This window comes from Hemitrygon akajei, chromosome 19 (assembly GCF_048418815.1).
Source record: "Hemitrygon akajei chromosome 19, sHemAka1.3, whole genome shotgun sequence".
NCBI classification, from domain to species: Eukaryota; Metazoa; Chordata; class Chondrichthyes; order Myliobatiformes; family Dasyatidae; genus Hemitrygon; species Hemitrygon akajei.
The window spans coordinates 70,211,625-70,236,489 of record NC_133142.1 but is presented as its reverse complement, the minus strand read 5'-3'; the positions used below and the strand labels follow the sequence as shown (position 1 = coordinate 70,236,489).

The 24,865-nt window shown below is 39.9% G+C and overlaps 1 protein-coding gene across 1 annotated transcript in view; it reads right to left on the bottom strand.

Moving 5' to 3' along the window:
• The window catches only part of ttll3 (tubulin tyrosine ligase-like family, member 3), a 105,115-nt gene extending 82,213 nt beyond the window's left edge, over positions 1-22,902 (bottom strand). Inside the window, exons 1-3 of the mRNA XM_073072749.1 lie at positions 22,802-22,902; positions 6,369-6,502; positions 5,260-5,353 (exon numbers count right to left, since the gene is read on the bottom strand). The gene's annotated coding sequence lies outside the window, so the exon portion shown is untranslated. The remainder of the gene's footprint in view (positions 1-5,259; positions 5,354-6,368; positions 6,503-22,801) is intronic.
• Between the last annotated feature and the right edge of the window lie 1,963 nt (positions 22,903-24,865).

The following is a 24,865-nucleotide window of genomic DNA, read 5'->3' as shown; positions in this document are numbered from 1 at the left end:
TATTGGATCAGATTCTAATGGTAGATTTTTAATTGTTAAAGGAGTGATTTGTAATAGAAAGGTTGTTTTGGTCAATTTGTATGGTCCTAATTTAGATGATCCTTCTTTTTTTTAAAAAGTATTTGCTTTATTGCCGGATTTAAATGAATATATGTTGATAATGGGTGGAGATTTTAATTGTTGTTTAAATCCTATGATTGACAAGAGCTCAACTAATCAGGCACTTCCAAATTGTTCTGCATCAGTTATTAACTCCTTTTTGACCGATTTTGGGTTGATTGAATTATGGAGGCATTTGCACCCTGATAACAGAGAATATTCCTTTTTTTCACATATCTATAAAAAATATTCAAGGATTGATTATATTATAATTGATTCCTGCCTTTTGCCTAATGATAAAAACTGTGAATATGACGCCATTGCTATATCTGATCATGCGCCTTTGAGTTTGTCCTTTGAATTTGATTATGTCATTTTTGCCCGTCCACCATGGCACGTGTCTCAGACTTTATTGCAAAACTCTGATTTTATCAGTTTTATTGAAAGCCAGATAAAATAATTTTTTCTTTTTAATGATATAGGAGGTCTGTCCAAATTAATTATATGGAATACATTTAAAGCATTTTTACGTGGTCAGATTATTTCTTATTCAGCTAAACTTAAAAAACAGACTAAAGCAGAATTAGATAAAATTTCAAAACAAATTAAAGATTTAGATAATATTTATGCGACTTCCCCTAATATTGACTTATTTTAAAAAAGGATGGAACTTCAAACACAATATTAACCTATTATTAACTCATCCAATTGAAGGTTATCTACTTACGTTAAAGAGCCAATTTTTATATGTTTGGAGATAAAAATAATAAACTACTTGCATCTCAATTAAGATTGGCTGGAACCAAAAGGCAAATTTTGAAAATTCGTAGAAAGGATGGTACCCTGGCTCAGGAATATGAAGAAATTAATAAGATTTTTCAAGATGTTTATACTGAACTTTATAAATCTCAATGTCCATTCATTTCTTCTGAAATGAATGCTTTTTTGCGAAAGATAGCTTTTCCTAAAATTTCTGCTGAGGATCAAAAAACTCTTGATGCCCAAATTACCGAATCCGAAATCCATAAAGCTATTTTTTCAATGCAATCTGGTAAGGCCCCAGGACTTGATGGTTATCCTGTCGAATTTTATAAAAAATTTGGAAAATTGCTTTCTCCATATATGTTGGAGATGTTTAAAGATTCTTTTGTGAAAAGTGATTTACCCTTTATTTTTCATGAGGCTTCTATTTCTTTAATTCTCAAAAAGGATAAAGATCCTACTGATAGTGCCTCATACAGACCTACTTCATTATTGAATGTTGATGCTAAGATTCTCTCAAAGATAATGGCCAATCGGTTGGAGAGTATTTTGGGTAAAATCATTTTTAAAGATCAAACAGGCTTTATAAAGGGTTGTTATTCTTTTTTAAATGTTCAGAGACTATTTAACATTATATATTCACCCTCTTCTAAAACTCCACAATACGTTGTATCTTTGGATGCTGAAAAAGCATTTGATCGAGTCGAATGGAAATATTTATATAATGTTTTAGAAAAATTTGGTTTTGGTATTAATTTTAATAATTGGATTAAAATTATATATAAAGCTCCTATTGCTACTGTTGTCACTAATAACTGTAGGTCTTTTTTTCAGCTATCACGGGGGACAAGACAAGGTTGTCCATTAAATTCTTTGTTATTTAATTTAATATTAGAACCCCTTGCTATTGCTCTTCGTGAAGCTAAAAAATATTCATGGGATTTTTGTGAATGAGACCATGCACAAGAACTCTCTTTACGTTGATGATTTATTGATATAAATATCTAAGCCTGAAGCATCTATTCCTGCTTTGCTAAAATTATTTGACAAATTCGGAGATTTTTCAGGATATAAAATAAATTTTAGTAAAAGTGAATTACTTCCTTCAAATGAATCTGTCTCTATATATGATAATATTCCTTTTAAAGTTATGGATTCTTTTAGATATTTAGGTATCATAATTACTAAAAAATATAAGGATCTTTATAAAGCCAATTTTCCTCCTTTAGTGGACTCTATGAAGTATTCATTTAGTAGATGGAGCCCACTTACATTTTCACTTGTTGGTCGTATTCATGTAGTTAAAATGATGATTTTACCAAAATTTTTATATTTATTTCAGAATATTCCTGTTTTTTTGACTAGGAAGTTTTTTGATCGGATTGATTCTATTATTCTATCTTTTATTTGGGATAATAAAAGACCAAGAATTAGTAAATTTCATTTATAAAAGTTGAAAAAGGATGGAGGTCTCGCCTTGCCTAATTTAAGAATGTATTATTGGGCTGTTAATTTGCAATATATGTCCTTTTGGTTATATTGGAGTAATAGAAACGATTGGCCAGTTTGTGCAGACCTGGAACTGAGAGCTGTGAAACAGTTTTATTTAACTTCGTTATTAGGAGTTGCTCTACCTATACAATTAGCTAAAGTTGCTAATTTAAACCTATATCCTGCGGTTAAGCACTGTTTACAAATTTGGCTCCAGTTCTGTAATTTTTTAATCTTAAAAAATGTAAACTTTGTAGTATAATTTATCGTAATTACTTTTTTAAACATTCCTGGAGTGATCCAATTTTTTTACTTTGGAAAAATAAAGGTATTAATTCTTTTTTGGATTTATTTAAAGAAGGCGGATTGATGTCTTTTGAACAATTAGTCGATAAATATTCTCTCTCATATTCACACTTTTTACAATACCTTCAAGTTAGACATTTTTTACAAAAATATTTAAGTAATTTTCCTTACATATTGGAGGTTGTTTTGTTAGATACTATTATGAACATGAACCCTTCGATGAAAGGTTCTATTGGAAGAATTTATAATTTATTATTACAATGGTATAAGCGTTCTTTACTTAAGATTAAACGGGATTGGGAGAAGGAACTCAATTTGACTTTTATATGGGAGGATCGGACGCGGATTCTGAAGCTGGTTAACTCTTCTTCAATTTGTGCTAGTCATTCACTGATTCAATTTAAAATTGTACATCATTACCATTTGACAAAGGAGAGACTTTCTAAAATATTTCCCAATGTTGACAAGTATTGTGATAGATGTAAAACTGAGATAGATACACTGACACATATGTTCTGGTCATGTTCTATATTAAAATAGTTTTGGAAGTCAGTCTTTTCGACAGTTTCTAAAGCACTCAGAATCAACTTACAACCTAATAAATTGACTGCTTTTTGGAATAATTCCTCAAAATATCCATGGTATTTCTGTGTCTAACCAACATGTTATTGTGTTTGTTACATTGATAGCTAGGAGGGCCATCTTGTTGAAATGGAAGGATATATCAGTTCCTACTTTGTCACCAATGGTTCTCTCAAGTGATGTTGTGTCTTAGCTTGGAGAAAGTTAGAAGTCGAACCTTTGAGCCTTTATTTGATTTTGAGAAGAGATGGGGCTCATTTGCTTGTTATTATCATTTCAGTTAACTGATAGATTTCCTCCACGATCTAAATGTAAATTTTTCTTTGATATATCTTTCTTTCTTGTTGGTGGTTTGATGTTTATTTTTAGAAGCTTTCTCTGTGACGCATGGCTCCGGGGTTGTATCCCCAATAGGTTTCTTTTTTTTCCTCACTTTTCTTGCTTAGTAGGGTTTTCTTTATTTGCAAAAATTTTCAGTCTCTATGATAATTTCTTTTTTTTTGAGGCATTGTAAGTGTTGTTACTTCGATGTACCTGTGTTATTTTTGAATAATAATAATAATAATAAAAAGATTTGAAAAGAAAAAAAAGAAAAGAGAAATACCATGAATATTTTGAGGTATTATTCCAAAGAGCACAGTTAATTTGTTAGGTTGTAAATTAATTTTAAGTGCTTTAGAAATTGTAGAAAAAACTGACTTCCAAAACTGTTCCAAAATAGAACAGGACCAAAACATGTGTGTTAGTGTAGCTGTCTCAGTTTTACATCTATCACAATAACTATCAACATTAGGAAAGATTTTAGACAATCTCTCCTTCGTCAAATAATAACGATGTACGATTTTAAATTGAATCAATGAATGGCTAGCACAAATCGAGGAAGAGTTAACCAACTTCAAGATCCACATCCAGTCCTCCATTATAAAAGTCAAATTAAGTTCCTTTTCCCAATCTTGTTTAATCTTAAAGAAAGGGCGCTTATCCCATTGTAATAATAAATTATAGATTCTTCCAATGGAACCCTTCATCAAAGGGTTCATACTCATAATAGTATCTTACAGGTCGGCCTCTAATATGCAAGGAAAATTACTTAAATATTTTTGTAAGAAATCTCTAACTTGAAGGTATTGTAAGAAGTGTGAATATGAAAGAGTGTATTTATCAACTAATTGTTCAAAAGACGTCAGTCTATCTTCTTTAAATAGATCCAAAGAAGAATTAATACCTTTATTTTTCCAAAATAAAAAAACTGGATCACTCAAAGAGGCTTAAAAATAGTTTTGATAAATTAAACTACAAGTTTAAATTTTTTAAGATTAAAAAAATTACAGAACTGGAGCCAAATTTGTAAAGAATACTTAATCACAGGGTATAAATTTAAATTAGCAACTTTAGCTAATTGCATAGGTAGAGCAGCTCCCAATAACGAGGTTAAATAAAACTGTTTCACAGCTTTCAATTCCAAATCTACCCAAATTGGCCGCTCGTTCTTATCAACCCAGTATAACCAAAAGGACATATATCGCACATTAACAGCCCAGTGATACATTCTTAAATTAGGCAAAGCAAGACCTCCGTCCTTTTTTCAATTTTTGTAAGTGACATTTACCAATTCTTGGTCTTTTATCATTCCAAATAAAAGATGAGATAATAGAATCAATTCGATCAAAAAACTTCTTAGTAAAAAAAACAGGGATATTCTGAAATAAATATAAAAATTCTGGTAAAATCATCATTTTAACTATATGGATGCGGCCAGCAAGTGAAAACGTAAGAGGGTTCCATCTGCTAAATAAATACTTCATAGAATCTACCAAGGGGAAAAAAATTAGCTTAATAATAAAAGATCCTTTTTTTTTTAGTGATTATAACACCTAGATATCTAATGGAATCCATAATTTTTAAAGGAGTAGTATCATATATAGAAACAGATTCATTTAAAGGAAACAGTTCACTTTTCAGTTTTCTTTCTGAGAACAATCAAATTATCAGCATACACAATTTTCAAAAGGATCTCACATTTTAGTTCCTCGAAAGATTTGCTTCTGTGTGACTGGTGATGGTGTCCAATATGGCTGCAACATTTCCTTTTATCTTTTCACTGTCATGCTACCTAAAAAATAGAAATATATTTATGTTTTTAGAATTAGATGACTATTTCAGAGATAGAGCTTAATTTTTAAATAAAAATTCACAGTAAATAGAAGTGAATAGAAGTAAATAGAAATCTCATGACTCTGAATTCCTCCTAGCTTTCCATTGGTTGCAATTTAAAAACTAAAATGCTTCCTGATAAATTATAGGAGACTTCAAGCAACAAAAGAAACAGGAACTGAAGCACATAACTGATGAACACAGAAAATTCTGCAGATGCTGTTTGTCCACACAAAAAATGCTGGAGGTCAGACAGCATCCATGGAGAGGAATAAACAATGACATTTTGGGATGAGACCCTTCATCACAGAGCAGACCGTTCTGGCAAAGGGTCTCAGCCCAAAACATCAACTGTTTATTTCTCTCCACAGATGCTGCCCGATCTGCTGATTTCCTCCAGCATTTTTTGCTAGTTACATAAATGATGAAGCCAAAATAACGAGGTGAATGTTTCCTCTTGGGAGAGAATCTAGAATTAGGGAACATTAAAAATAAGTGGTCATCCACTTGTGATTGAGATGAGAAAACATTTTCTCCTCAAAGATTTACTTCCCTTAAAGTGTAGCAAAAGAAACACCTTTGAATGGCTTTAAACAGTAGATAGATTGTTGATAAGCTGGAAGGTGAAGGCTGTGGATAGTATGTACACTGGAAAGCAGCACAGAGGTTGAATGGTGAAGCAGGCTCAGGGACCAAGTGATCCTCACCTGCTAATTCATTTGTTTATTTTACTTTATCTAAATGCATTGCTGTTTGCTTAACACTCCACTATGTCTGACATCATCAACTTCTTTTTGCGTTAAGAATTTCATTCTTGGTGAAGAATTTTAAATGATGACAGTCTTGACTGAAGGAGAACTCCTTGACAGTCATCTTCGTATATGTCTGTTCTTGATAAGGTCTTTTCCTCCCTGGAAGGAAGCAGGAAACATAATACCAATGTCAATTTCATGATAAGAAATATGAAATTTTACCTGTGGTTAAAAATTAGCCAGAACATTTACTCAGACAACTGGTGCAGACTTCACTTGAAGACATGATGCTCAGTCACTGGCTCCAATAGATCCTCACAAAGTTTCATCTTGTATGCAGATTCCAAGAGGGTTGTCTGTAGTTTAATTAAAAAGGATTGAGGATTGAATTACTATCTCTAGTATTCTTATGTACGATCTCATTATGTTACTTCTTATCCAGTTACATTATATACAGTGGATTACGGTTAACGGGGCCAGCCACTTATTTGGGCCAACTCTAAAGAACAAAAGCTAATTGAGAAAATAGCCGGAATTCCCTTCATTTATTTGGGAGAGCATGCTGTTTAATTGGAGTGGTGGACTGTTGCTGAACAGTTTCTAACTAGCATCAGTTACATCCAATTGCCTGGCTGCTGGGCACTACATTGCTTAAAGGAAACTGTTTTTAAATAGCGTCAGTTGCATGTGTTTGAGTTCATAAAGCAGTGATTTTTGTCACTGATAGTTGATGAGACATAAGCAGTAAGACAATTCGGAACTGCTCTGCTGACTGCGATTTCAAGCATTCAGGCTTGGAGATGCCAGAAATGAAAATGAAACAATTTTACCACTTCAACAAGTTAGGACCTTTGAAGAATTTAAATGTATTAACTATCATATAAATATAACAATTACAGCACAGAAACAGGCCATCTCGGCCCTTCTAGTCAGTGCTGAATGCTTACTCTCACTTCATCATCTTTAAAGTTACAATGAAAATAAAGATTTGGAGGATGCAATTATTGTAAGGATTGTATAAAGGCAGCCCATGATCTGAACTAGGAGTCTGCACTGATTTTGTTCATTTACAGTCCATCGAAAGAACATGACAGCAACATGGATTAATTCCTCCATCGATAACTAATAGGAACAGTTTTATAGTACTGTATTAGTGTTGATCATGTTCTAATTTGTTCTGTTTTTCAATTAAATACATAGTTTGTTACTCGGTTAAATGGTAGTTTGTCCTTTTTACATTTTTTAACTATTTCTTTGGAACTTTAGCTAATTGGGGCAGCTACTTAATTGGGCCAAAATGTACTGATCCCGATTAACCAGAATCCACTGTATTACATGAGAACTTACCAGCTATCTGAACACAAATTTATCAAAAGGTATGGGAAGTGTTGGGGGCGGGAAAGGTGAGCATGATTTTAGTATTGAGATAGAGGAACAGCAATGGTGAGTAGAACAGATTTGCAGGGCCAAAGAGCCTACTCCTTCTAGAGGAACACATACCAAGTTCTGGAGGGACTCAGCTGGTCGGGTGGCATCTATGGAGAATTATCTAACTTCTGACAATTTTTCTCCCATCCCCTCTCTCTTTTTATATTCCTCATTCTGTTACCCCTCTTATCCCTTTTTCTTCTCCTCACCTGCCCATTACCTCACTCTGGGATCCCTCCTCCTTCTCTTTTTCCCCATAGTCCACAGTCCTCCCCTCTCAGACTCCCTCTTCTTCATCCCTTTACCTCTTCCACCTATCAGCTTGCAGCTTCTTACTTCATCCACCCTCCCCTACCACTCCACCTTTAAGACACCTGATTGTTCACCTCCCCTCCCTCCATCTTCTTATTCTGGCTCTTTCCCCTTCCTCTCCAGCCTTGATGAAGAGTCTCGGCCTGAAACGTCAACTGTTTATTCCTCTCAGTAGATGCTGCCTGATCTGCTGAGATCCTCCAACATTATGTGTTCCTCAAGATTTTCAGTATCTGCAGAATCTCTTATGTTTACTCCTTTTTCTATTTTTCCATGTTCTTCATGGGATTGCTATAAAGTCTTCACAAACTTAAAGTTAATTTGGGGCAATTGCTGACTTACTATTATTCCACTGTTTTTAATTTCCATGTTTTTACAATCATTGCTTATTAGTTTAAAATTTCTATTTCAAATGACTACATAGGTAGTTGAGTTGCAGCTGTGTAGTAACCTGAAACAGAGGCAACAAGAAGAAACTGAACTCACAGCCAATGGTTTGCTTGTCCAGGCTCTGAGACATTGTGATCTGTGCAGAACAGATCATAACAGGGAGTTTCATGAGTCTGGGTTCGATCACAAGATGAGGGAATGAGTTAGGGAAATAAAGGGTTTTCTTCATGGGCGCAGAAATACAATGCTCAACAGGACGAATGCACCAAGGATCTATTCTTGGCTCAGGAATAAGGAAGAAGCCAGTTAGGACTGAGATGAGGAGATTTTTTTTTTTCAGAAAATGGTGACCTATTGGAAGTTCAGTTAATGAGTTAATTCAAAACCAAAAATGATAGGTTTCTGAAAATTAAGGAAATCGAGGGATTATATGGATAGCGCAGCAAAGTGGCACCCAGGGAGATTGGCCATGATCTTGATGAGTTGCAGAAGGCTCAATGGACCCAATATCTTATTCCTACTTCTCTTGCTTAAGTTTGTAACACTCTAACTCACATTCTATCAGAGTGGAGCTACACAGGACAAACAGAAGACCACTTAACTTAAGTCACTTTTACTCAAGACCCAAATTATTCCTCATATCAGGATATTTGCTGCATGCATATGTAACACATCTGGATGCTAAGCTCCAAGTGATTATCAACTTATTCACTGAAGCACATGAGAGGATAGGCCTACACTTAACAATCAGGGAACAAGGGTCTTCACACTAACTTGTCCAACTATACAAAACATTCAACAAAGAAGTCCCTTGAAAGGAAAGACTACCTTCCATTTCTTGAAAAGAAAGACTGCTTTTCATTTCTCAGATGCTACTGTTCAAAAAGGCAAATATCCATTTTGAAATTCACCATCACCTTCTGTGCTCCAGAATGACTTTCATCATCCAAGTAAAATACACCAGTACTGAAGAGATGCAACCACTGTAAAATCCTCCAGTCCCCTGGATGGAGAGCAAACTAGTCACAGAGTCATAGAACACGACAGAACACAAACAGGCCCTTTGGTTCACCTACCTGTGCCAAACTATTATTCTGCCTAGTTCCATCAATCTGCTCCTGGACCTTACTCCTCCCATTCATGTACTGTATCTATCCCAGTTTTAGAGTCACAATTAAAGGCACTACACTGAAACCCTAATTATACTCTAGCAGCTCCAATGTGCAGGTTACATTATTTGCATACCCAAAACCAGACTTCTGAAAGAAATTCTCTGTTCTTCATCATGAAAAGAGATTTCCAGATGGATAGAAGAAATGATTCAAGGATGTTGTCAAAGCCTTTTTGAAAATGCGTAACATCCTCACTGACTTGTGAGGATCCGGCGCCACTCAAAATGGTGAAGATACATTTTGAGTACAATGGGAACCTTGAGGGGCAAGCACATAGAATTCCAATTTAAATGGCTGCCATGCCATGTTGGATAGAGAATGTGATCTTGCATTGGCCTTATCAGCCACCTCAGAACCAACAGCAATGAAGTGGAAGCAAGTTATCCTTGACCTAGGGGACTGCTGAATAAGAAAATGAGAAAAATCATGCTGTCATTTTACTCTATATGCAGGTGGCATTTAGCTTTACTTGAATCAGAGCTAATAGAAATCCACAAATCTAATCAAAATATGTTTTGCTAGTGGACCAGCATTGTTAATTGAGCTTAATGTTAAGGGAGAACATTCAATGAATGCAAATGATTAAACATCGATTCTACTCAAAGCTGTTTGATTCAGATTAACTGATAATTGAACTATTTATATTTATCAGCTTTAAGTGTTATTGGTGTCTTTTAATTCAAATTGTTACATAATTTACTTTTTATGCAATTATCAGCAGCAACCTGTATTTTATTTAATTACATTGCATGTTCTGCAAGTGCTGAATCATACTTGGATCAGTCCTTAATGATATCAGCAGACTATTAACAGAGAGGCATACTGGTGGCACAGTCATCACCTATCAACTATCACCTCACAATTTGAGCAATGCAGGTTCAATTCTAGCCTCCAGAGCTGTCTGCGAGGAGCTTGCACATTCTATTATTATGTGCTTTATCTGTGGTGCTCTGGTTTCCTTAGTTAACTGCTATAAACTGCTGCTTGTGAATAGATGCTAAGAAACCCAGCTGAGATTTGATGTGAATGAAAATGAAATGGGATTAGTGTAAATGAGTGTTGGCTGAAGCATCTGTTTCCATTCTCCATGCTCTAGTACAGCTCATGTCACACTGTTTTGTTATATGAATTCATTTTCTTGTTACATTTGGTACAAACCCAGTCATGCTTAGTGTCACCATACTCCCAAAGGGTAAAGGAGATCTATGTAAATGAATATTGCTGAATATGTAACCTAAATTTTCAAGATTTCAAGGAATTGTATACTGGACAGAACTGATCAAAATCTGTCAAGGTCTTGAAGAAAGTTCTAATAACTTTTCCTCAGTGCAAATATCTTGGGGTTTGTATCAATGTGATAAGCAAATTGATAAGAGTTAACCATTGTCCCAAACCCAATGTCACTGTTGTGATTGTTCAGAAAAGTAGATAACTAAGTAAATTAATGTACAGAAAGAGGCCATTTGGCCCAACCAGTTCATTTTGTCATCTATTGTTCTCATGAATTAATAATTTTAATCAAATTTATAGAACACGAACATCACAGCACTGTACAGGTCCTTCGATCGACGATGTTGTGCTGACTACTTAACTTACTCTAAGATTAATCTAACTCTTCACTCCTACATAGTTCTCCATTTTTCTGTCACCCATGGGTCTATCTAAGAGTTTTTTTACATGCCTCTGTTGTAACTGACTACCACCAATCCTGGTTCCATGCACTCCTCACCATTCTGTGTAAAAAAAACCTACCTCTGACAACCCCCACTACTTTCTTCAAAAAACCTTAAAATTATGCAGCCTCATATTAGCCATTTCTGCCTTAGGAAAAAGTTTCTGGTTCTCCACTTTATGTATGCCTCTTATCAACTTGTACACCTCTATCAAATCACCTCTCATCCTCTTTCGCTCCAAAAGCTTAGCTATAACTCACTCAACCCAGCCTCATTAGACAAATTCACCTACCCCCTTCCTATATCACTTAATTCCCTTTTCTTGAATTTCCTATTTAACATAGCTTCTGATGAGATCATTCATCCTGGAGGTAAATCCCACAGCCTCACAGCTGTGTGTTTGAAGAATTTGCTCCTGTCCTTTAGCTTAAGCATCTGTCACCAAGGTTCCTGACACTTTCAGGAACAAAAATTTCAGATAAGCATTTTTTATTGCTTTCTGACCTCCTTATGGTGGCATCCATTAGTCTTGCAAGACCATGGATCTGTGCCTGGAATGGCCCTTAACTCCTGGTGGAGTCGTCGGGGCGCCGTCATGACAAGCTTTTAGCACCCATCTTTTTGGCGTGTCTCGGGCATCTGAAACCTGGCGGAGCCCATCCCCTTCCAGGTTTTTTTTATGAGGTCGAGTTGCTAGCATGCAAGGGAGCTCGGGACCTCTCACCCCAAAGTCCAGCACTGATGCCACTACGCCACCAGCCAGCTTAATACTACTTATTATAAGTAACTATAAACTGCAAATTTGGACAGAGACTTAACATAAAGTGTTTATACAAAGGATGTAAGTAATAAAGTCAATTCAAGTGTACTGTAGGATTGCCTGGATTCAGCACTTAGGACAATGCTTTTCTTGTTTGAAAACTTGTGGTGAACTATGAGGAGAAAAGCAGCAGATTTTAAGTATGTAGAGAAAACTAGTGAAATGAGCAGACTGGGGGCAGATGAAACTTCATGCTGAGAAATAGAAAGATAGATGTTGGGAGGGAACAAAAGACAAGAAAATATAAACTACAAGAAATTTACTGTAGAAGGGGTACAGGAAGAGAGATGGATGGGGAAAATGTGCATAGTTTATTAAAAGTGGTACACAAGTATTAGAAAATGGTTAAAATAACAGTAGACACAAAGTAGAGCTCTATAAATCATGACAAGAAATACAAGCATGGAGAATACATTGACGATTCTTTGTAAATTGCTAGTTCAGCCACAAAAAAGCTTACTGAACTAATTCCAGGGATGAGTTCCTTTTCTTATATGGATAGTCTGGAAAGTTAGGGTTTTATTTATTACACCATAAGACATAGGAGCACACATAGGCCATTCGGCCCATTGGGTCTGCACCACCATTTCATCATTTCCCTCTCAACCCCATTCTCCTGCCTTCTACCTGTAAATTTTCATGCCCTGACTAATCAAGAACTTATCAATCTCTGCCTTAAGTACACCCAATGACCTGGCCTCTACAGCCGCCTATGTAAACAAATTCCACAGATTCACCACACTCTGGCTAAACAGCTTCCTCATCACCATTCTGAGTAGATGGTCCCTGAATTCTGAGACTCTGGCCCCAGTACTAGACTCCATCACTCTCCACATCCACTCTGTCTAGGTGTTTCAACATTTGATAAGTTTCAATGAGATTGCCCCCTCATTTTTCCAAATTCCAATTAGTAAAGGCCCAGGGCCACTAATCATTCCTCATGTGATAACACTTTCATTCCCAGAATCATTCTCCTGAACTTCCTCTGAACGCTCTACAATGTCAGCACATCCTTTCTTACATAAGGAGCTCAAAACTGCTCACAACAGTGCTTTATAAAGGCTCAACATTACATTCTTGCTTTTAAGTCAAGTCAAGTCACTTTTTATTGTCATTTCAACCATAACTGCTGGTACAGTACACAGTAGAAATGAGACAGCGTTTTTCAGGACCATGGTGCTATATGAAACAATACAAAAACTACACTGAACTATGTAAAAACAACACAGAAAAAACTACACTAGACTACAGACCTACCCAGGACTGCATAAAGTGCACAGAACAGTGCAGGCATTACAATAAATAATAGACAAGACAATAGGCACAGTAGAGGGCTGTAAGTTGGTGTCAGTCCAGACGCTGGGTATTGAGGAGTCTGATGGCTGGGGGGGGTAGAAACTGTTACATAGTCTGGTTGTGAGAGCCCGAATGCTTTGGTGCCTTTTCCCAGATGGCAGGAGGGAGAAGAGTCTGTAGGACGGGTGCGTGGGGTCCTTCATAATGCTGTTTGTTTTGCGGATGCAGCGTGTAGTGTAAATGTCTGTAATGGCGGGAAGAGAGATCCTGATGATCTTCTCAGCTGACCTCACTATCCACTGCAGGGTCTTGCGATCCGAGATGGTGCAATTTCCGAACCAGGCAGTGATTCAGCTGCTCAGGATGCTCTCAATACAACCTCTATAGAATGTGATGAGGATGGGGGGGGGGGGGGGGAAGGGGGTGGGAGATGGACTTCCCTCAGCCTTCGCAGAAAGTAGAGACACTGCTGGGCTTTCTTTGCTATGGAGCTGGTGTTGAGGGACCAGGTGAGATTCTCCGCCAGGTGAACACCAAGAAATTTGGTGCTCTTAATGATCTCTACCGAGGAGCCATCGATGTTCAGCGGAGAGTGGTCGCTCCGTGCCCTCCTGAAGTCAACAACCATCTCTTTTGTTTTGCTCACATTCAGAGACAGGTTGTTGGCTCTGCACCAGTCTGTTAGTCGCTGCACCTCCTCTCTGTAAGCTGACTTGTCGTTCTTGCTGATGAGACCCACCACGGTCATATCATTGATGATATGGTTCGAGCTGTGTGTTGCAGCACAGTCGTGGGTCAGCAGAGTGAACAGCAGTTGGCTGAGCACGCAACCCTGGGGAGCCCCGTGCTCAGTGTGATGGTGTTGGAGATGCTGCTCCCGATCCGGACTGACTGAGGTCTCCCAGTCAGGAAGTCTGGGATCCAGTTGCAGAGGGAGGTATTCAGGCCCAATAGGCTCAGCTTTCCAATCAGTTTCTGAGGAATGATTGTGTTGAACGCTGAACTGAAGTCTATGAACAGCATTCGAACGTACATGTCTTTTTTGTCCAGGTGGGTTAGGGCCATATTCTAGTCCTCCTGAAATGAATGCTAACATCACATTTGCCTTCCTCACCACCAATTTTACCCGCAAATCATCTTTTAAGGAATCCTGCACAAAGACTCCCAGGTCAATTTGCACCTTGAATTTTTGAATTTTTCCCCATTTAGAAAATAGTCTGTGTTTTTATTCCTTCTACAAAGTGCACGACCATACACTTCCAACACATTCCATCTGCCATTTTTCCTATTCTGTCTAAGTCCTTCTGTAGCTTCCCTGCTTCCTCAACACTACCTGCCTTCCAAGTGCAACTTGGCTAGAAAGCCATCACTTCCATCATCCATATTATTGACATACAACATTTTTAAAAAAGTGATCCCAACATCAACTCCTGTGGAGTACCACTCGTCACTGGCAGCCATCTATTATTTATTGATTTAGATATACAGCACAGTAACAGTCCCTTCTGGCCCAACAAGCCAAATACACCCATCTGACCTTCAGAATGTGTGAAGAAACCAGAGCACCCGGAGGAAACCCATGCGGTCATGGGGAGAATGCACAAACTCCTTACAAACAATGGTAGGACTTTTCCGCTAACATCTATTGCTCTGTCATGGCAGGTGAGCTCAGACGCATGCCATGCTCCTCCTGTGACATGTGGGAACTCAGGGAGGCTGACAGTGTCCCTGAAGACTATGTGGGCAGGAAGTGTGTCCAGCTGCAGCTCCTGATAGACCGCCTGGCAGCACTGGAGCTGCATATGGACTCACTTTGGAGCATCCGACATGCTGAGAAGGTTGTGCATAGCACATTCAGTGAGTTGTTCACACCGCAGTTTAAGGATCTAAGGTGACCAACAGGAAGAGTAGTAGCAGGAAGATAGTCCAGGAGTCTCCTGCGATCATCTCCCTCCAAAGCAGATATACCGCTTTGGAGTCTGTTGGGGGAGATGGCTCATCAGATGAAGGCAGCAGTAGCCAGGAGCATGGCACCGTGGGTGGCTCTGCTGACGCATGAAGGCAAGAAAAAGAGTGGAAGAGCTGTTGTGGTAGGGGATTCCATGGTAAGGGGAATAGAGAGGAGCTTCTGTGGCCGCAAATGGGACTCCCGTATGGTGTGCTGCCTCCTAGGTGCAAGGGTCAGAGATGTCTCAGAGAGGCTGCAGGGCATTCTGAAAGGGGAGGGTGAGCAGCCGACTGTCGTGGTGCATGTAGGTACTAATGATATAGGAGGAAAGCGGGATGAGGTCCTACAATCTGAATTAGGGAGTTAGGAGACAAATTAAAGAGTAGGACCTCAAAGGTAATCATCCCAGGATTATTATCGGTGCCACGTGCGAGCCCCAGTTGGAATAGCAGGATAGCTAGAATGAGTATGTGGCTTGAGCAGTGGTGCAGGAGGGAGGGGTTCAGATTCTTGGGGCATTGGAACCGCTTCTGGGGGAGGTGGGACCAGTACCGTCCAGACGGCCTACATCTGGGCAGGGCCGGAATCAATGTCCTAGGAGATTGTTTGCTAGTGCTGTTGGGGAGGTTTTAAACTAATATGGCAGGAGGATGGGAACCCACACAGAAAAGAAGAGGGAAGTGATACTGAGACCAAAGCTAGAGTTAGTGAAGAAAAAAGTAAGAGTAGATTGCATAAAAGTAAAAAGCAAACATCATATAGCTCATTAGATTCTAAAAGGACAATGAGTATAGAGGCACTTTATCTAAACCTCCATAGTATTAGAAACAAGGTTAGTGAACTTGTGGCACAGATCAGCACCAAGGCATATGATTTAGTGGCCATTACAGAAACCTGGTTGCAAGGTGGAGATGACTGGGAATTAAATATCCAAGGGTATCAGGTAATACAGGAAGGTAGGCAGGAAGGCAGAGGAGGTGGGGTGGCGCTCTTGATTAGGGATGAGATCAGGGCGATTGTGAAAGACGATATAAGATCTACTACGATTTAAGATTTAATGTTGAGTCCATCTGGTAGAGATTAAGAATAGTAAAGGGAAAAAAATCACTGGTTGGAGTTGTCGATAGGCCACGTTATAAAAATATTGCAGTGGCGGAGGCAATTAACCAAGAAATAACTGAGGCTTGTAAGAACAGAACAGCAGCTGTCGTGGGGGATTTTAACTTCCACATAGATTGGGTGAATCAAGTTGGTCAAGGAATTCTTGAGGAGGACTTCATAGAATGCATCCGTGATGCCTTTCCTGAGCAGCATGTTAGTGAACCTACCAGGGAAAATATTATCTTAGATCTAGTCCTGTGCAATGAGACAGGTAAGATTAATGATCTTGTAGTCTGGGATCCTCTTGGAAAGAGTGATCATAGTATGATTGAATTTCACATACAGATGGAGGATGAAATAGATCTAAAACTAGTGTATTATGCTTGAACAAGGGAGACTACAATGGGATGAGGGAGGAGTTGGCTAATGTGGATTGGAAGCACAGGCTATTTAGTAGGACAGTTGAGGAACAGTGGAATACTTTCAAAGAGATTTTTCACAGTGCTCAACAAAAGTATATTCTAGTCAAAAGTAAGGACAGTAAGTGTGGGGAGAGCCAGCCTTGGATAACTAAGGAAATAAAAGATAGTATCAAATTAAAAGCTCATGTGTACAAAGTCACAAAGAGTAGTGGGAGACTAGAGGATTGGGAAAACTTTAAGAAGCAACAAAGAACAATTAATCAAGAAATAAGGAAAGGGAAGATAGAGTATTAAAGTAAACTAGCATAAAATATAAAAACAGATTGCCAAAGTTTTTATAAATATATAAAGCAAAAGAGGGTGGCTAAAGTCAACGTAGGTCCCTTAGAAGACGAGAAGTGGAAATTGATATTGGGTGATAAGGAAATGGCTGAGGCATTGAACGACTATTTTGTGTCTGTCATCACGGTGGAGGACACGTCTAATATGCCAAAGAAGGATGTTATGGACGAAATGGGAGGTGAGGATCTCGATAAAATCACTGTCACTAAAGAGATAGCGATGAGCCAACTAGAGGGCCTGAAGGTAGATAAGTCCCCTGGTCCTGATGGGATGCCCCCCAGGGTGCTGAAGGAATTGGCGGAGGTTATAGTAGATTGGTAATCATTGGTAATGTTACGTATCAACAAATCAACACTGGACTCATTTAAACTGTCCTCTTTCTCAGCTGCCTTTCTCGACATGCTGCGAGTGATCGCACATGCGGGATAGATCTTAGAATCTAGGGGCAGGTCCTCAGCACTCACAGGCTTGCTTGTCAATTTCACTGCTGAACACACGTCACCACCTGCTAAATCATTACCAAGAAGGACGTCCACGCCGTCTCTCGGTAATTCTGACCGCACCCCTACTTCGACTGGTCCAGCTACCAGGTCACATTTTAAAATGATCCAATGCAAAGGCACAGCTTCTGTCCCTTTTGCTATGCCTCTCAAAACTACCTCTCCAGTCTCAGGACCAAAATCTAGCATCTTACTTAGGATCAATGACTGATCAGCCCCAGTATCTCTCCAGATTCTCACTGGAACTGGGGTCTCTCCTTCTTTAACAGACACCGTCCCTTCTGAAATAAATTTCTCACGCCCCTCTCGTACTCTATCTACCTTTGCCTTCCTCGTCGATTTGCTGATCGACTCAATACACCCTATAGGGACTGCTGTTTTCCCTTTTCCTGTCTCCTTCTTCGGAGCAAAGCACTTAGATGCAATATGACCAACCTTTCCACAATTATAACAGGTCAAGCCAGGAACCTTCCTGCCAGCCTGCTTGTCCTCCTCCTTACCTTTACCACTAGTTCCCGGTTTATTCTCTACCTTAGCCGGTGGGCTTTCTCTACCGTCCCTACTGCCTTTCTGGTAACTCTTATTTGAGGAAAAGTTTGTCTTGTGGGTTAGGGCATATTCATCTGCGAACCTGGCAAATTCCAATATAGACTTATTCGTCTTCTCATTCAGATACATCTGGATATTATCCGAAACACAACCTTTAAATTCCTCAATCAGAATTAACTCTCTGAAACGATGGAAATCCTCCTCCACCTTTTCTGCAGCACACCAGCGATCCAAGAGCACACCCTTTTCATAGGCAAACTCTGCATACGTCTGATTCCACAGTTTCTTTAAATCTCTGAACTTTTGTCTATACGCTTCAGGTACCAACTTGTAGGCCCGAAGGATAGCCTGCTTTACTTCCTCATATTCCTCAGACTCCCCCTTGGACAACACCGCATATGCCCGTTGAGCCTTCCCTTTTAACACACTTTGTAACAACGCCACCCACTGATCTCTGGGCCACTTCTAATTCACTGCCACCTTTTCAAAATGCAAGAAGTAACTATCAACATCTGTCTCCTCGAACGGAGGTACTAACCTAAACTCCCTACTAACATTAAACTTCTCAACTGAGCCTTCCACCCAGTCTTTTCCCTGTTGCTTTAACCTCTCCATGTCCAGCGCATGCTGCCTATCTCTCTCCCTTTCCCTATCCTCCAATTTCCTTTCGGCTTTCTCCTTCTCCCTTTGTGCCTCTAACTCAGCCTTTTCCTTCTCCCTTTGTGTCTCCCAGGCAGCTCTTTCCTGCTCCCTTTTCACCTCCAACTCCTTTAGCTGGAGCTCATATTCCCTTTTCTTCTGTTCCGCATCCAACCTTAATTTTTCCAACTCTAACTGAACCACCCCAACAACTGGTTTCTTTTCAGGGAACAGATCCAATACCCCAGCCGAAAACACGTCTATATAATACTGGGCTATGGCCCTCTGTATCTCCCACTTTTTCATTGACGACTTCACCTCTGTGAGATTTAAACATTTCGTAATATTCACCAAGTCCGTCTTTTTGGCACCCTCTAGCGCCTTCAAAGTCGGGCTTTCTAAAAATTTGTCTATATCCATCCTTGCTGGTTTCCTGTCTGGTTACCCATGCAACCAGATCAAATAATGGACTTATAGCCCGATTCACTGGCCCCCCAATTTGGTAATCAAATCCCAGATGAGCCCCCAATTTGTTACGTACCCCATAACTGGGTGTCTGACCAGCAAAGATAGAAGAATCCGTTGGGAGTCTGGTGGTACTATTTTCAAACAGTGTTTATTAGTAAAACATACAAATCAATATCAACAATGCAAATATATAGATAATACACGTTAGCAATACTAAACCTAAAAGTGTGGGTATAATAATAATCAATAATAAACAAGCTCTATCGATGTCTAGGGGATAATGAATGGTCATATGTGAATATAAAGTTCAGTTCAGTTCATACGTGCTGAGGTAGTTGTTGCTTCTTGTGTTTTAATTGTTGGAGAGAGAGAGAGAGAGAGAGCGAACAGTGACAGCTACAGTCAGCCAAACCTTCCTTTATGTTCTTGATCCGTCGATGTGTTGTGGCCATTCAGGTATGACCCCTCTGTCCTTCAGCTAGACCGTTCTTCTGTGGTGGACTCGTCACCCAGGCAAGGGCGGACACACACACAAGCCCCCACCGGGCCTGCTATAAACACTGAGTTAAACTGACCGATCCTTTGTTCGGTCCCCGATGCCCCACACCTTCTCGTGGGTTCCAACACTCAAGCAGTGCTCACTAGTGTGTCTCCTGGTGTGTCTGAGGGGTGTCTCCCCAGACCTCACTTTTATCTCTACTCACGGGGTCTCAGGTGTCAATCAGTTTTGAATGGCTTAGTCCATCAAACCAGCCCACTCCGGCTGTCCACTGAGGAATTTTAATGAACAGAGTAGTATAAGGTAAATAATCCTTCTCAGAAGCCATAAGTCTTACAGGAGTCATAATATGGTGGAACAAGAAGTCTCTCTCCCCTCTCTTATCAGTAGCAAATGTTCTGGCATGCTTTTGTTCCATCTCTTTCTCTCTCATTAGCAGCTTGGCACCAGTAACAGTTTGTAATTCTCCCAGGGGAGGGGACATGGGTAACCCTGCACCCTTCTGCCCATCAGAGCTGTTCATCCTTCGTAACAGTAATTATTCAACAAAACTCTCTAGACTCTGGGCAGGTCCCGGCGGATTGGAAGACAGCAAATGTCACGCTGCTTTTTAAAAACGCAGCATGGATTCAGAAAAGGCAGGTCCTGTTTGACAAACTTACTGGAGTTCTTTGAGGACATAATGAGTGCAGTGGATAGAGGGGAACAGATGGATGGTGTATATTTGGATTTCCAGAAGGCGTTTGATAAGGTGTCACACAAGAGACTTTTAAATAAGATACAGATGCATGGAGTCGGAAGAAGTGTATTGGCATGGATAGTGGATTGGTTAACCAATAGAAGGCAGAGAGTTGGTATAAATGGGTGTTTCTCCGGTTGGCAGTTCGTGGTGAGTGGGGTACCGCAGGGGTCAGTGCTGGGCCCACAGATGTTTACCATTTACATTGATGATTTGGAAGAGGAGACTAAGTGTAGCGTAGCAAAATTTGCTGATGACACTAAACTGAGTGGAAAAGCAAATTGTGGAGAGGATGTGAAGAGTCTGCAGAAGGATATAGATAGGTTAAGTGAGTGGGCCAAGGTCTGGCAGGTGGAATACAACGTTGAGATAAATGCGAGATCATCCACTTTGGGAGGAATAATAGAAGAGCAGATTATTATTTAAATGGTGAAAGATTGCAGCATGCTTTTGTGCAGAGGGACTTGGGAGTGCTTGGTCATGAATTGCAAAAAGTTGGCTTGCAGGTACAACAGGTTATTAAGAAGGCAAACGGAATGTTGGCCTTTGTTGCTAGAGGGATTGAATTCAACAGCAGGGAGGTCACGCTGCAAAAATACAGGGTAATGGTGAGGCCGCACCTGGAGTACTGTGTGCAGTTCTGGTCTCCACACTTGAGGAAGGATATACTGGCTTTGGAGGCAGTGCAGAGGAGGTTCACCAGGTTGATTCCAGAGATGAAGGGGTTAACCTATGAGGAGAGATTGAGTCGCCTGGGACTATACTCTCTGGAAGAATGAGAGGGGATCTTATAGAAACATACAAAATTTTGAAAGGGATAGATAAGATAGAAGTAGGAAAGTTGTTTCCATTGGTAGGTGAGACTAGAACTAGGAGACATTGCCTCAAGATTCAGGGGAGAAGATTTAGGACGGAAATGAGGAGAAACTTTTTCCCAGAGAGTGGTGAATCTGTGGAATTCTCTGCCCAGGGAAGCAGTTGAGGCTGCTTCACTAAATATATTTAAGATACAGTTATATAGGTTTTTACATTGTAGGAGAATTAAGGGTTATGGTGAAAAGGTAGGTAGATGGAGCTGAGTTTACGGACAGAACAGCCATGATCTTATTGAATGGTGGGGCAGGCTCGATGGGCCGGATGGCCTACTCCTGCTCTTATTTCTTATGTTCTTATGGACTGAACATGTACTTTTTGAAATACAGGACATGAATGAGAATCTGCTCAAATTATTAAAATGACAGACTGGGTCAATAGAAAAGGATCTTACTGTGAGAAGATCAAGAGCCAGAGTACACAAAATGAAAAAAACACAATCTACAGGAGGAAATAGTTTGAGCAGTTAGATCTGGGATGGACTGCTATTGTAGTAATGGAAACATGCAATTGTAAACTTTAAAAAAGGTGCTGGATAAAGGAAAGAATTTGCAGGCCTATTGAAACAGGGTGGGAGGCTTAGAAAAGCAATATGAGGATCTATCCTGGCCCCAACATATTGATTCAATCACGAAGAAGTTACAACAGTGGCTATACTTCAATAGGAGTTTGAGGTGATTTGGTGTGTCACCAAACACTCAAACAAATTTCTGCAGAAGTACAGTGGTGAGTATTTTGACTGGTTGCTTCACAGCCTGGTAGGAAGCCTCAACACACAGGATCAGAAAAAAAAGCTGCAGAGGATTGTAGATATAACCATTTCCACCATGGACACAAGCTTCCCCACCATCAAGGACATCTTCAAAACGTTACCTTACTATTTACTCTTTTTTGCAACATTTTTTCATTTTATGCATATTTCTTATTGTGACTTTCAGAATAACAAATTTCACAACATGTCAATGATAATAAACTGATTCCGAAGGATGTTACATATCATAGTCTATGCACGAAAGGTCAAATAGCCTCCCTGCCGGTGTAACAACTCTGGGATTCTGCACCAACGTTGTAACATAGCAAACGCAGCACAGGAAGCTCACAGCAACATGCCAATAATAAAATGTAAACCCAAGAGCCCTGCAGAAGCTGGAAATCCGAAGCAACACACACAGAATGCTCAAGGAACTGCATTTGATAAAGTGTGCTGTTTTACCAATATTGTTATTGAATAAATATTTGTCCAGGATCTCCTAAACCTATTTATTTGGGACAGTTTTTTTCATCCACCTGAGAGGACTGAGTGCTTATCACTTCATTTAGCACCGTGATGTGAGGCAAGTCCCACTCCAGAGATTGAACACGCAAGCCCCGTCAAGGGATGAGAGCTGAAGCGCGAAGGCACGCCACAGCTCAGAATCATATACCGCGATTTGTTGTAACGGCCTCCCCTGCTCCTTCCTCCCACAGATGGTACAGTTACTCACTCTGCCGGACGACCGCCCCCCACCGTACCGCAGCTTTCTTCAGGAACGTGTATCTCAGCGCTGCTCTCGCTCACAACGCGCTCCCTCCGCCCGCCCGGAGCTGCGCATGCGCACGCGCTCGCTGTTTACAGTCGCCATAGCGACGCTAGCACGACGTCAGGCGCCATATTTGTTCGGACCCCAACCTGTTCGGTCACTGTGCATGTTTAGGGCTCACTAAACAGTTCATTGTTTACGTCAAGTAACTTATTTCTGGGCGGGGGGGGGGGGAGGATCACTGGACGTTTGCAATGCAAACGATGTTTTGATTTGCATACTAATATTGAAGGCGGGTCTGCCATGAATGAAAATAACGGATTTGTAGCTCAGCCATTCATTCATTGGAAATGAACAGGCCCTTGGCAGTCAACGCTGTCAGTTAGAGTGTTTGCTGCTTCCCTCAGCCGTCACTACAAACAAAAATCCTGCTTCTTGGAAATTTGAAGCTAAGTTAGTAGGGGGAGGAGTGAGCTGTAGACTCCCAGCTGCCATTCGATGTATCATCGCTGATCGTCGTCCACTTACCCACATGATCACCATATCCCCTCTCACCTGATTGCCCAAAGACCTATTGATCTCATCTTCGAATAAACATAGCGACTCTGCAGCCCCAAGGCTGGAAATTCAAAAGACTTACACATCTCTGGAAAAGCAAAAAGAAAGTTGGAAATCTGTAGATACTGTAAATGCACACAGGTCGGTCACCATCTATGAAGAGACCAGAAGAGTGAAAGTTTCAGATTGTATTCTGAAACATGATATTATCTTTGTAATCGTGTCTATCACATTAAGGTAAGTAATGCAAACTGGATTGTGCGTACGCACGCCCACACAAAAGACACAATTAAGGATAATTGATTTCACCATTGCTGGGATACGGTAGTGTCAGCAAACAAAGTTGGTAATATAATGAGAGGTAGGCTGACCATTTTTCAGTACGTGGACTCCTGTAGACAACTTAAAATCCGAGTCATAAATAGATTATCATTTAATGAGGGAAATCAATACGTTATATGAAACCTCCCAGATTTCCCCCCACAGTTAATTGCAGTTCTATCTGAAGCCATTAGCTTTGTGTTTAGCTGCAGTTCCAAAGATATCAGGGGCCTTCCAGTATCACATCGAGTAGATACTTTATATTACAGACTGAACTAGTGATGATAGGTTCAATTCTTATGGTTCTAGTTGTCCAAAACATTAATTCTATTCCCGCAGATCCAACAGAATCAGTAGTCCAAACCCCAATTAAAGCCATCCTTACTCCGTCTGATTCATAATCACGACATTTCATTCACTGTATGGCGCTTTCCAGCAGCTTGAGACTATGAAAGATGTTTTAATGAGGCTCTCCGCTGGTCGGGGTTGACCATAGATGTTGCATCCTAACTGTCTATGGAATATGCGAGCCAGGGCAGTTACAATATGGAGAATAAGCAGGTCCATTCAGCTACCCCCAACTCCACACAACTGATGAATCCAAAGAACAGCAGAGATTGATACATTTTGACATCAGCGGCGTCCTAGGAGTTGCCAGTCGGTGCTGAACTCAACATAGGACTGCTTTAGGGACTCTAGCTCCGGGTTTTTCCTCGGGGTTTACTCCCGAAGCCTTCACCGTGAGTGGGTATAGCCGCAAGGAAGTGGAGGTTGGTTGTTGGAGGCTACTTGAGATGCACGCCATTGGGAGAATTTAATAGGTAATGGGAGCTAGCCCCACTGCCTCCCATATAACAGCTTGAAGAAACCGATGTTTTAATATATGTAAGAACATACCGTTAACATATTCTTGTTGAACATATAACCTGTTCTCGTGGCTTCCAGCCGGGTACCCCAAGAGTTTATTCCTCATATATGCCGGGAAGCACTAGATCCTTTTTCAACTTTTATTGAATTTTAATTAACAAAAGCTGAGTTAAATGAATCGCTGATATCCCTTTACCATATATGGAGCATATTAAAATTTAATTAAACCTAATGACCAAATCAGTTGAAGATCTTGCTACTAAGTTCTCCAATAATTTGCTA